Raw genomic sequence first — 14,190 nt, 5'->3', positions numbered from 1 at the left:
CTCTCTTATACCAATCCACTTTGCATCCTCTACTTATCTCTTAACACCCGGTAAATTAAATCCAGTATCCAAAACTTAACCTAGTTGGCCGAATTTTTCCGTACTTTTCGCACTAGTGGGTCCCATGTCCGGTATACGCTTTTAATTTATCAAAACCTATTTGATACTAGAAAAATCATTTAAAAACTATATCTGCTCATAAAAATTTTCTAGAAAATTTTCCGGATACAGAAAGTGCAGAAAACAAGCCATTGAAGATAATAAAACCCTAAAATGGAAAAATTACGGGCTCTCACACTCTCTCCCCCTTAAAAGAATTTCGTTCTCGAAATTTTCTTATCAACGGAATCTATCAACATCTAAGGTACCCAACGGACCATACCTTCTACGTTCTCAGACGAGTCAGGATCCTGATGGCGTTCTAAAGAGTACACCTGAGTCGGTACCTTGGATCCAGTCCCTTCTTTTTCCGACTGTCTAGGGTTAGTCTTAGTTGGTTGCGGGGTTCCTTTTCCTTTTCGCAATCGAATTGGGCAGTCAGCAATCCGATGAGCGGCACTTCCGCAGCGCAGACATTTTCCCTCTTTCTTCCAACAATTTGCCTCCGTATGACTTGGCCCTCCGCAATATCCGCAAGGACCACGAGTAGCAGAGACCAGTCCCCCCTGAGAGACATCACGCGACACCCCTGGTTGTCGTACTCCTCCGTTTCCCTTTCCAATCTTAGGGGGCGTACTTGTACCTTCTTGCTCAGAGCTACTCCCAGGAAAGTCCCTTTTCTTGGCTTGAAAGTTTTTCACCTGCAGCCTAGCATTTTCTACTCGTTGCGCCTTCTCTACGGCCTTGCTAAAAGCATTAATCTGGGCCACTGCGATGTCCTTCTGAATTTCTACGTTCAACTCCTGGATAAAATGCCTTATTCGCCTCTGTTCGGTCATGATCAACTCAGGAGCAAATTTAGATAGGCGGGTGAATTGGCTCTCGTATTCCGCGACAGACTGGGCCCCTTGGCGAAGTCGGATAAACTCATCTTCCTTCCGTTCCTGGATTAGAGGAGGGAAGAATTTCGCATTGAACTCCCGCATAAAATTCACCCAAGTCCTGGGCGTTTGTTCCCGTTTCCATTTTTGCCGAATAACGTTCCACCAGGAACGAGCCACCCCTTCTAGTTGGAAGACGGCAAAAGTCACCTGCCTTTCTTCGGTGTAATGCAGGGTTGCAAAGATATCCACCATCTTCTCGAGCCACCTTTCGGCGACATCCGGGTCGGGTTCCCCAATAAATTTCGGTGGTACGAACTTCTGGAACCTCTCAAGTGCCCTATCGTCACTTTCGACATGATTGCCTGGGTTTCCAGGATTAGGGTTTGGGTTTTGGCCTTGTTGCTGCATCACTTGGGCCAGCAGGTTGGTCATTTGCTGCATAGCAGCGGCTATTTGCACGTTGGGATCAACCCTCAGTTCAGGATTAGATCCAGATGAGGTTTCCCTAGCACCCCTGTTCGGCGTGGGTTGCCTACGGCCGCGCCCACGTCCCCGGCCACTACGTGTGCCCTCCATTAATCTTAGTCAATCTAGGGGTGCAAAGATAATAGTAAAAATAATTATAAGCATGAGGTACACACAGATCAAAAACATATATACACACAACTGGACCAAACCAGTCACACAGTAGAAGTCAATTAAAGACAAATGTGAGAGATCCATGAAAGTAGCGGGATCATCCGAAAGTACTATAGACAGACTAGGTCACGAGTACAAAAAGAACTCACGAAGAGCTTTTCCCCCTCTAGGGCTCCGTCCATAATCTACGACAACAACACCATCTATATCTTAATCAAGGTTGATCACGCTTAACCACACCCGAACAAACCACACGGAGTTCCATAGAATCGCCTTTCTAGTTCGCCCAATCCTTTCTAACCTAGGCTCTCATTTCTTTTGTATCCGGGCACAAGAATCCCATCCAAGATAATTCACAACTCGAGCCAGCCGGTCCCAAGCGTAAATCATCCATATTAAAGATTCCTACCCGACATACATATCTATCTTCCTCAAGTTTCAGGATAAGGATTTTTACACTTATAACATGCCCGGTTCAGAACTTATGCTCAAAAGAGCACTTATACCTTTCGACACATTCACGAAAGCAGGACCATAACACCACTTGGCCCCAAGCTCACTCCGTGTAGAGATCACGCGAAGTGGCTCTGATACCACCTGTGACAGCCCCACCTCACCCTAAGGCGAACGAAAGGGTTCGGCGGACCGCCTGCCCAGCTCTCGCCGGGACTCAGTCGTTCAGTTTAGAGCGATCTAATGCGTTCTGGAACTTACAACTGCGCGTAAACAAGTCAAAATGTCAAAATAAAAAAAAATGAAAACGGAGCCGGTTATGAATAGTAACCGTCCCGCCAAAATCCAACCAAACGTCAAGCAAATATTTACATCTCGAAATTTAGCATATATGTGACGCCCCGAAAAAAAATGAGTTTGAGAACCCGGAAATTTTCTAATTTTCTAGGGTTTATTTTTTTAAACGCCCGCATTTTCTACATTTTCTTGATTAGAAAAATTCCCCAGATAAAGTTTATGAGCAAATATCGTTTTCAAATGATTTTTCTAGTATTGGAGAGTTTTTGAAAAATTACGGATATATTATGGACGTGGGCCCCACTAGTGCGAAAAGTTCGGAAAAATTTGACCAATTAGGTTAAGTTCCGGATACTGGGTGGAACTTATCGGGTGTTAAGAGATAAGTAGAGGATGATATGTGATTGATGTGAGAGGGAACAAAAGGATAGAAGTGCATTTAATGAAGTGACACGTGTCACTTTGTGAGTGGTTGGAGCCTAAGACAACTTTGACCTTTCTTACCCTTGGATTAAATATCTCAAAATTTACCAAAATTGGCTTCATTCTCAAGCTCTTATGGCCGGCCAACCTTAAGGAAGAAATGAAGAAAAACTCTTCAACATCTTGATTTCCTCTTGCTCCAATCCAATAATCCAACCATTTGCTTTTGTTTCTACTCCATAAAACCTCTCCATTAGGTGCTAGTAAGTGAGTTGGTGAAGTGGTCAAGGAAGTTAAGGTGTTCTACAACTTCCTCTCTCTTGTTTACTAGGTAATTGGTGCTTGACCTTTCTCCTATACTTAATGATGCTTAATTTGTGCCTAATGGTGGCTATAGTGTTGAAAATTGTGGTTTATTTCTTGGTTTGAGATGAATTGGTGAAGTTTTCAATTTATTGATGAATTTTCTGGTTTAATGTGATCATGTTGTTGTGGCCTTGTATGATGATTGGCAATGGCCTAGAATGACTCTAGTAAGTGTAAATGATTGGCAATTGCAATCAATTTCTGTTTTGGAAGAAATTCTGGAAATTAGGGTTCTTGGTTCTTCATTCTGTCCGAAATTTTAGGTCCTAGATAGAGGCCGAATTGGCCTTTGCTCAAAACATGAAAGTTGTAGGTATTGATGTTTTAAAGGTGCCTGTAAAATTTCAGGTCAATTGGAGTAGTGTAGAATGAGATAAGCCGAATTTACTGTTGCTGTTCTGGGTGATCAGAATGTGCGAACTGCGATTGTAATCGTCTGTTTTGACTGGAATTTCTTTGGATTTGGATGTTGGTGTCTTCTGATGAAATGTAGCTTGAAGTCTTAGCTATCATATGCCTTTGGAATCAATGCATTTGGACCTGTGTAGACTGAGTTGGACGAATTACAGCATTGTGTGATTTGGGAACCTGCAATTACGGTTCTGGTTTGGTATTTTGCATATTTGACCTAGTTGTGCTAGGATTTGGACTGAGTGGCCTTCTACAATATTGTAGCTCTGTCTCTTAGCTTCGAAACGGTGGGTCTTGCACCTTCATCCGACCATCGTAGTGCTTTTGGTACCATTACCGCAAAATGACGTCAAAACTGTTTTTCTGGTTTGAGCTCTGAATGGCTATTGGATGAACTTGTTGTTGTGTGTGTACCTTTGGGACTGATTTGAGGAAGTAATGAAGCCATGATGGCTGGAAAAGTTAACAAATTCAGGGGAAGTGCTGTCCGAACTTTGAAAGGACTTGATTGCATTGAGTTTGTGATTTAAGACTTGTTTGCAGAGTTTGTGATTTAAGACTTGGATTTGAGCAAGGCAATGATATTTGATGGATGATTTCTGAGCCATGGAGGTGAGTGACCTCAAACTGTTTCCAAATTTATTTTTGAACCGCTTTCCTGCATTATCTACTTTTGAACTGTTTTCAAAGTTACTTTTGGAACTGTTTTCTTACATATCATGCGTGCTTGCATATTAGTGTCTTGTTATTATTGATTTTGCTTTCAATGATTGTTAAAAACGAGTTTTCTAGGCGAGTGTGTACTTTATCGCACTCGACCTAAAGAAATATGAAATTTTCAATGATTAATGATTACATGCTACTTGCGCATGAATGTAAGCCTTTTGGGCTGAACTGGTCCATTGCCCCTTGTTACCGGTCGTCTCGAGCCAGAAGCGGACTCGGTCGGGCGACTAGGAACTTGGGTGAACGTTTCGGTATACTCGAGTATTACCTTGTAGGTTGGTGGAGCCTGGCCAAAAGCCAGGGACGGGGTGAATGAATGCACGAATGAAACTAAAAATGCAATGAAATGACAGGAGAACGAATGTATCCTTTGCACGAATGTTACTATCGCTTTCCATTGTAAATGTTTCTTGAATTATTGATACTCCATATTTAATGTTTTGTAAATGTTGAAATTGTTTCTGGACTTATCATTTGATTTGAATTGAACATCATTGAAATGAACTATGGTTGAACCGATTTGATTACTGATTTTACTGGTTACTCGCTGAGCTTCTAGCTCACCCCAAAAATGTTTTATTCCCCTCCACAGGGCTCAAGGCGAAGGAAGGGCTTGTAGCGTTTATTCATGGATTATTTCATGTATGGATTGAACTTGGATTTCCTTTTGTGTAATCATTCATATTGGGATTGTATTGAACGTTTAGAATTGATTGGATGTGTAATAGTCAAGTTTTGGACTTCCTCCTGTATCATAATTGCGACCAAGGATTAGAGTGGCGTAGTGGAAGCGTGGACGCTTCGCTTTTGATATGTAAATGTTGGAATATTTGATTTATATTGGAGATTTTATCTTGTATTTGTTTGAGGACTGTAGTGATCGACTGAGTCCCGGCGAGAGCTGGGCAGGCGGCCCGTTGACCCCTCTGGTTCGCCTTAGGGGAAAATGGGGTCGTGACAATTGGTATCAGAGCTTAGGCTTTAGATCTCTGTAGTGTATCCTAGGCTTGAAGTTTAGGATGCCGGACTGTGGGTTTGATTTGACTCTTGAGAGATTTTTGCGGGATGTCTCGACTTGATTGGTACAAGAGGGAATGTCGAGGACGACATTCTTTTAAGGAGGGGAGATTGTGACGCCCCGAAAAAAAAATGAGTTTGAGAACCCGGAAATTTTCTAATTTTCTAGGGTTTATTTTTTTTAAACGCCCGCATTTTCTACATTTTCTTGATTAGAAAAATTCCCCAGATAAAGTTTATGAGCAAATATCGTTTTCAAATGATTTTTCTAGTATTGGAGAGTTTTTGAAAAATTACGGATATATTATGGACGTGGGCCCCACTAGTGCGAAAAGTTCGGAAAAATTTGACCAATTAGGTTAAGTTCCGGATACTGGGTGGAACTTATCGGGTGTTAAGAGATAAGTAGAGGATGAGATGTGATTGATGTGAGAGGGAACAAAAGGATAGAAGTGCATTTAATGAAGTGACACGTGTCACTTTGTGAGTGGTTGGAGCCTAAGACAACTTTGACCTTTCTTACCCTTGGATTAAATATCTCAAAATTTACCAAAATTGGCTTCATTCTCAAGCTCTTATGGCCGGCCAACCTTAAGGAAGAAAGGAAGAAAAACTCTTCAACATCTTGATTTCCTCTTGCTCCAATCCAATAATCCAACCATTTGATTTTGTTTCTACTCCATAAAACCTCTCCATTAGGTGCTAGTAAGTGAGTTGGTGAAGTGGTCAAGGAAGCTAAGGTGTTCTACAACTTCCTCTCTCTTGTTTACTAGGTAATTGGTGCTTGACCTTTCTCCTATACTTAATGATGCTTAATTTGTGCCTAATGGTGGCTATAGTGTTGAAAATTGTGGTTTATTTCTTGGTTTGAGATGAATTGGTGAAGTTTTCAATTTATTGATGAATTTTCTGGTTTAATGTGATCATGTTGTTGTGGCCTTGTATGATGATTGGAAATGGCCTAGAATGACTCTAGTAAGTGTAAATGATTGGCAATTGCAATCAATTTCTGTTTTGGAAGAAATTCTGGAAATTAGGGTTCTTGGTTCTTCATTCTGTCCGAAATTTTAGGTCCTAGATAGAGGCCGAATTGGCCTTTGCTCAAAACATGAAAGTTGTAGGTATTGATGTTTTAAAGGTGCCTGTAAAATTTCAGATCAATTGGAGTAGTGTAGAATGACATAAGCCGAATTTACTGTTGCTGTTCTGGGTGATTAGAATGTGCGAACTGCGATTGTAATCGTCTGTTTTGACTGGAATTTCTTTGGATTTGGATGTTGGTGTCTTCTGATGAAATGTAGATTGAAGTCTTAGATATCATATGCCTTTGGAATCAATGAATTTGGACCTGTGTAGACTGAGTTGGATGAATTACAGCATTGTGTGATTTGGGAACCTGCAATTACGGTTCTGGTTTGGTATTTTGCATATTTGACCTAGTTGTGCTAGGATTTGGACTGAGTGGCCTTCTACAATATTGTAGCTCTGTCTCTTAGCTTCGAAACGGTGGGTCTTGCACCTTCATCCGACCATCGTAGTGCTTTTGGTACCATTACCGCAAAATGACGTCAAAACTGTTTTTCTGGTTTGAGCTCTGAATGGCTATTGGATGAACTTGTTGTTGTGTGTGTACCTTTGGGACTGATTTGAGGAAGTAATGAAGCCATGATGGCTGGAAAAGTTAACAAATTCAGGGGAAGTGCTGTCCGAACTTTGAAAGGACTTGATTGCATTGAGTTTGTGATTTAAGACTTGGATTTGAGCAAGGCAACGATATTTGATGGATGATTTCTGAGCCATGGAGGTGAGTGACCTCAAACTGTTTCCAAATTTATTTTTGAACCGCTTTCCTGCATTATCTACTTTTTAACTGTTTTCAAAGTTACTTTTGGAACTGTTTTCTTACATATCATGCGTGCTTGCATATTAGTGTCTTGTTATTATTGATTTTGCTTTCAATGATTGTTAAAAATGAGTTTTCTAGGCGAGTGTGTATTTTATCGCACTCGACCTAAAGAAATATGAAATTTTCAATGATTAATGATTACATGCTACTTGCGCATGAATGTAAGCCTTTTGGGCTGAGCTGGCCATTGCCCCTTGTTACCGGTCGTCTCGAGCCAGAAGCGGACTCGGTCGGGCGACTAGGAACTTGGGTGAACGTTTCGGTATACTTGAGTATTACCTTGTAGGTTGGTGGAGCCTGGCCAAAAGCCAGGGACGGGGTGAATGAATGCACGAATGAAACTAAAAATGCAATGAAATGACAGGAGAACGAATGTATCCTTTGCACGAATGTTACTATCGCTTTCCATTGTAAATGTTTCTTGAATTATTGATACTCCATATTTAATGTTTTGTAAATGTTGAAATTGTTTCTGGACTTATCATTTGATTTGAATTGAACATCATTGAAATGAACTATGGTTGAACCGATTTGATTACTGATTTTACTGGTTACTCGCTGAGCTTCAAGCTCACCCCAAAAATATTTTATTCCCCTCCATAGGGCTCAAGGCGAAGGAAGGGCTTGTAGCGTTTATTCATGGATTATTTCATGTATGGATTGAACTTGGATTTCCTTTTGTGTAATCATTCATATTGGGATTGTATTGAACGTTTAGAATTGATTGGATGTGTAATAGTCAAGTTTTGGACTTCCTCCTGTATCATAATTGCGACCAAGGATCAGAGTGGCGCAGTGGAAGCGTGGACGCTTCGCTTTTGATATGTAAATGTTGGAATATTTGATTTATATTGGAGATTTTATCTTGTATTTGTTTGAGGACTGTAGTGATCGACTGAGTCCCGGCGAGAGCTGGGCAGGCGGCCCGTTGACCCCTCTGGTTCGCCTTAGGGGAAAATGGGGTCGTGACAATATACAACCCAAAGGGGCATACCAAAGTGACTCAAAAGTGGATACATATACAGTTTGCCAAGTTCAAAAGAGAAACGGACCCAAAAATACATTTAGGGTTTCAATCAATGAGCTATACAAAAAATATGTCGAACTAGCTCAATTCGGCAACCAATTGTCAAATCCAGTCCAAAAGTATTTATTTTCCTGTAAGGAAAACAAAAAGGAACGGAAAGGGGTGAGCTTGCGCTCAATGAGGTACCAGACATATAGCAGTAAGAAATATGAAACTTCATATTCAATTAATCACATATGTGCATCAAATAAAGAAGTGGACAAACACCATAGACAGAAAGGATACGGGTGGCTCTCAGGAGCCAAATTCCCATTCGCTTCACCGAAACTTGATCGAAATAACAGTTGACACTCCGTCAACATTACAGAAGTAACCAATACCGTAGACTCCACTTTCTTCGACTCCTTCCACCTCACATACCCCCACCGGGCCCGAAATCCAATCAGATCAGAATTGGTAATACTCGAGTATACCGGAATCAAGGGTCTCAATACCCAAAGATCCCAAAACAGACTACCGTGGTTCGTTATCTAATCGACCAGGCCCTTGCCGGCCCGACTCGAGTAACTGGCCACAGGTGTTGAGCTCAGAGGTCACAGAAAGGTCGTTGGATACAAGCTTCCAAACGACATCAGAACAGATACAGATCCAGATACAGATAACAGATACAAATACAGATAGCAGATTCAGATACGCGTTCAAAATTGGCATATGAACAGACAAGAGAACGAGTGTGATAAAGTACACCCTCGCCTCCCTTTTATCAAAACAGTATTTGGCTCCAACAGTCATAAATCAAGTATTTCAGATATTCGGATATTTCACATAACGGGTAACAGGTAGTGGAACACTCACCGGGGTCAGTATAGATACCTCCCAAAAGAGAGTTTTAATCACCAAGAAACCCTAAAATAATCCAAGGAAAACAATTGAAGGTTCCTCTTTCAAAAATCGAGTATACAGAATGTACATGTGAGGCTCGACAACCAGTCGTAGGTCTCGCCAAATAATTACTAATGCAAGGGTGCAAAACATGAGTTTTGGAAACGAAAAGGTAACACGAAGACCTAGGCTCAAACAACCCAAAAGCCCTTCGCTCAAATCACAAGTAAATCCAACTAGCCTTCAAGTAAAATTTCGGCAGCATATCCCTTGTGTTTACCTATTTTCCAGCCATCATGGCTTCATTATTTCCTCAAATCAGTCCCAACATCTCGTACAAAAATAATCTCATTCCCAAAAGCCGTTCACTAGGCTTAATGGCATTCAAGTACAAAATTTAGCTAGGAAATGACCGGATATGAAAGTCAAGCCCTAAACTATTCAAATAAACACAATAAGACTCGATTACAAATCATAAACCAATGCCAAATACTACCAAAATAGGGTTCCATAAGCATATACAAGCATTAGGGAAAACCAGAAAATCCGGAATTGGAATTAGCTTTAGCTCTGAAAAAAATAATTTTTGACCTCATTTTGCGGTAATGGCACCAAAGGTACTACGATTATCGTATGAAGGTACAAGACCCACCATTTCAAAGCTAAGAGATAGGGCTACAATATTACAGAAGGTCACTCAACCCAGTTTCGAGTGTAACCAGGTCAAAAATGCAATCTATTATGCCAGAACCGTAAAAACAGATTCACAGAACGCATTCTAGTGCAAACATCATAAATCAGCCTACCTAAGTCCAAATCTAGAAATTCCAAAACCAACTGAAAGATAAGAAACAGGGTTACATTTCATCAGAAGACCTCAACAACCAATTCGGAAGCATTCCTAACCAAAATAACCAATTACAGAAGCAATTCCCAAATTCGGGTAAAACCAGGACAGCAAGGGTAATTTCGACTTTTCTCAAGCTACGCTACTCCGATTGACCTGAAATTTTTCAGGAACCTCTAAAATTTCATTCCCTACAACTTTCATGTTTTAATACAAGGCCAATTTGGCCTCTAACTATGAGCTACAAAACCGGGCAGAATGAAGAACAATGAAACCCTAAGTTTTCAATTTCTTTCCAAAACAGCAATTGCTTGCAATTAACCACTTTTTCCACCTCCTAGGTCCCTTACATACCATTTCCAATCATCATACATAGCCACACAATCATATTCATATTAAAACAGAAAAATCCCCAATAATTACAAAACTTCATCAATTCAACCAAAAATCACAATATAATCCATAAAGTTGCATCTTATACCACCACTAAGCATAAATTAAGCATCATTAGAGGGAGGAGAGTGGTTCTTCATAACTCACCTTAGAAACAAGAGAGAGAGAGCTGTCGCGCCCCACTTTTTGAATGATGTGTGTGGTGTGTGGTGTAAGTGTGTGTGTGATATACATGTGAACGTGTGCGAAATGAAAAGTAAAAGGCCATGGGACTTAAGAATGCGACGATTTGGCCAAGTGAAGTTCAAAAAAGGGTTTTTTAATGAAAATGGAGTCGCCACTTGGTATAGAGTTAAGGTGTACCAAGTCACCCAAAAATGATTTTTGTTTTTTTAATAAAAAAGGTAAATAAACCCTTTTAAAGAACTTTTTGGGTCTACGTAACCAAAAGAGGGATCGGGGGTCACATTTGACGAAGGGGAAGGCAAGGATAAAAATCCAAGGCACCCCTTCGACCTAGCCAAGGCTAGTTGCGTGACTTAAACCAATTTTTCCTAATTTTTCTACCCAAGGTATGTATCGCGTGTTGGATATGTCTATATGAATGCAAAAACCTAGACCTAGGGGGATTAGGGGAAATTTCTCTTCAAAGGTTGAGTGGTGCCAATCACATTAATTGTGAAGCCCAATAATGATCCTTTTGGAGAGGTCACACCTAAACCTAAATGACGTGAAAAATGAGTGGAATGCATGCCATGTGAAAGTGTGAGTTTGTGTGAAGTGAGAAAAATGATAAAAGTAATAAGATATAAGTGAAGGTGTGCGAATGTAGATGAAAGTACTCGTGTGCGAGTGAAGATAAAAATGCTCGTGTGCAAGTGAAGATAAAAAAGTGTTCGTGTGCAAGTGGAGATAAAAGAGTGTTCGTGTGCAGGTGAAAGTGATAAAAAGGTGCATGTGTGCAAATGAGACAAAAGTGAAAGTGTGATGATAGAGTGGATTGAGAATGCATGAGCCTAGGGAATGCAAGCAAGACGGGTACGGGGAGACCTAAATTGTGACTCAATTTTCCCTTTTGATAGAAGGCAAAACTAGCGTGCTAAGGCCATCGAGTAGCCACACTCGCTCGTTTCCCTCATCAGAAGGGGACTTTCACGCAAATGAACCCTAACTAGCATGAGATGCAAGTCCTAAAGTGAGGGGAAAGGGGTTCGAGGAGCATGCCAAGTGATAAAACTAAGAAAAATGCATGATATGTGGTGAACAAGCAAATGATATGCTAATGAGGGGAAATCCCTAAGGGTCTAGCGTTGGACTAGCCCATTCTATGAATTCCGACTAGCGTTGGACTAGCGGAAACGTACATTCATCCATTCCATTCATTCATGGCTATGAAAGCAAGTAGACATGCCAAAATACTCGTAAACACAGAGCACATAGCATTTAGCATGCTCGACTAGATGCAAGAGCCTAATAAAGCCATTAAACATGTAGCAACAAGAACAAGCAACCAAGGGGAAAGGGGAAGTGGACCAGATGCTCTCCGAGCCCTATCTATTACAAGCCAAGAGGTGTACGCATACCCCATAAAAGCATAAAAGGGGAAAGGGAAATGGACAAGATGCTCTCCGAGCCCTATCTATTACAAGCCAAAAGGTGTACACATACCCCATAAAACTTAAATAAAAGTAAAAGTAAGTAAATGCATGCAAGGAGGTAAGGAAAGCGAAGTAGACATGCATATTCACATAGCACATTGGATCACATAGGGTCAAATGAAGTGCAAATGAGGGATAGAGTGTACCTCCCTTGGAATTGAGTCCAAATGAAGTGAAATTATTCAATTACCCTCCAAAATAATAAACAGGTCATGGCACCACTTTATTTAAGAAAAATCAAAAGAAATGGGCAAAACAAGGCTCACTTAGTCATAAAGCTCTTAAATTCATGCATGAAGTGCAATTTAAACAAAGCAAGGTGGCTAATTGGAATCAAACAAGCAATGAAGTTGCACAAATTAAAATTACCAAGGACCAAATTGATGAAATTATTCAATTGGTTGGGTCATAGTGGAACAAGGAGAAACTTGAGGGACAAAGTGATAAATCCGGAAATTAATTTCATGCAAGACATGCAAAACTACGTAGGAACCTCTTGCAACAAGGAAATGCAGTCTGCTGCAATTTTTACATGAAGTGTTGCGATTTCAGCAAAACAATGAAGCCTCTAAACGAACGCAATCCAAATGGGCAAGGAAACTATAAGGAGATCGAACATTTTTCCCCCTCTTCGAAACACAAAAACCCAGAAAAACAAGAGCATTCAAATGCTAAAGAAAATAATCCAGCAGCCTTGGTTCATTCTTCCTAACTCATGCTGTCAAACTGAAACTAGCAAGATAGATGCCTAAATCAGTCTTGGTGAACTGCTGCGGGGAGCATGGGAGACAGCAAACGTAAAGATGGAACGCAGCTTTCTTGATGCAACTAAAAAAAAATCAGTCAAAACCAATATGGATTCTGCCAAGTGACTGAAACAAAATTTCTGTTGCAACATTCATTCCAGAATTTTCTTTCTGCAACGTAAAAGCTTCCAAATGCAAGTTTTGTAAACAAGAAGCCAGCAACGACCTTCACTCAATCACCATGATACTATGCGTGAAAGGGAAGACTCAGACCAAGGAAGGAAAAAAAACGAAATCTCTGGTTCATTCCAGGTTATTTTCAAATCAGGATTCGCTGCTGCAATTTTCATCCCAGAATTTTCTGCGACTAAGTTCTAGATGCAATCTCCTTTCATTCAAATGCAACTCATGTCTCTATAGATCAAAGTAACAAGATAACCAAGCTTTCTTTTAACTTTTCAACATAAAAGTTTACGTTTAAGCTCCAGAAATTCATACGAAACAGAAATCTAGCAAGCATCAAATGACCATAATTTCTGAATTTCTGCATTTTCCAGTTGCAGCTTTGCCGCCACTTCCCTTGATAATTAATAACAGATTTGCATATGATATTCCTACCCCAAACCACCAGCAAGCCATTAAATGCTCGACAAACACATGAATGGGAGAACCAGAGAGTAAAAACAAAAGAAATGTATTTGGGTAACGCAGCTAGAAATTGACTAAAAGCACAATCAACCATGACCCATAATGAAACAGCAACATTCTTTCGTGCATTTTGGGCATGACTCAGATTCGTCCAGAGAACTTCAGCATCCAACAGATAAGCCAACGAAAGACACGAAACGAAAAGAACATACCAACGAAAGAGACGAAGCAATGGCCAGACCGTGCATCAGAAACGGTGAATGGTTCGCTGTCTTGATAGATGATCGAGCTCCGCAGGAGATCCTCGAGACCTGCTGCAACCTTGATGAAAGAATCCGTAAGTGAAAGTATGGAGATCCGGCCACACACCCCCCTGGCAGTCACTGGTTCCTCTTCCGTGAGTTTTTCTTTTCTTCTCCCAAGCTGCGCCTTTCTTTCCTCTCAAAACTCTCCCAGCCGTCCCTTCGATCTTCCAGCCGCCACTTTCTTGCTTCATCAGCCCTCCCGCAGCTATCTCTCCTGTTTAGTTTCCTTGGCTGTTGTGCCGTCCAAAAGAAACCCTTCCCAGCCGTCACTAGCCTTCCCCCCTAGCCGCTGTCTCCCTCTCTTACTCTCCCCCTCTTTTCTTTTCTTTTGCTTTTGTTTTTCCAGAATCTCCCCCCGTTGGTTCCTGCTTAGCTCTCTCCTCTCAAAACCCTTCTCCCGTAGCTCTTTCCCAGAAAACTCTCTAGGCTTTTTCTCCGTGGGTTTCCTTTGCTTCTCTTTTTT

This window comes from Coffea eugenioides, chromosome 2 (genome assembly GCF_003713205.1).
Source record: "Coffea eugenioides isolate CCC68of chromosome 2, Ceug_1.0, whole genome shotgun sequence".
In the NCBI taxonomy this organism is placed as follows: Eukaryota; Viridiplantae; Streptophyta; class Magnoliopsida; order Gentianales; family Rubiaceae; genus Coffea; species Coffea eugenioides.
This window is presented reverse-complemented; position numbering follows the sequence as displayed.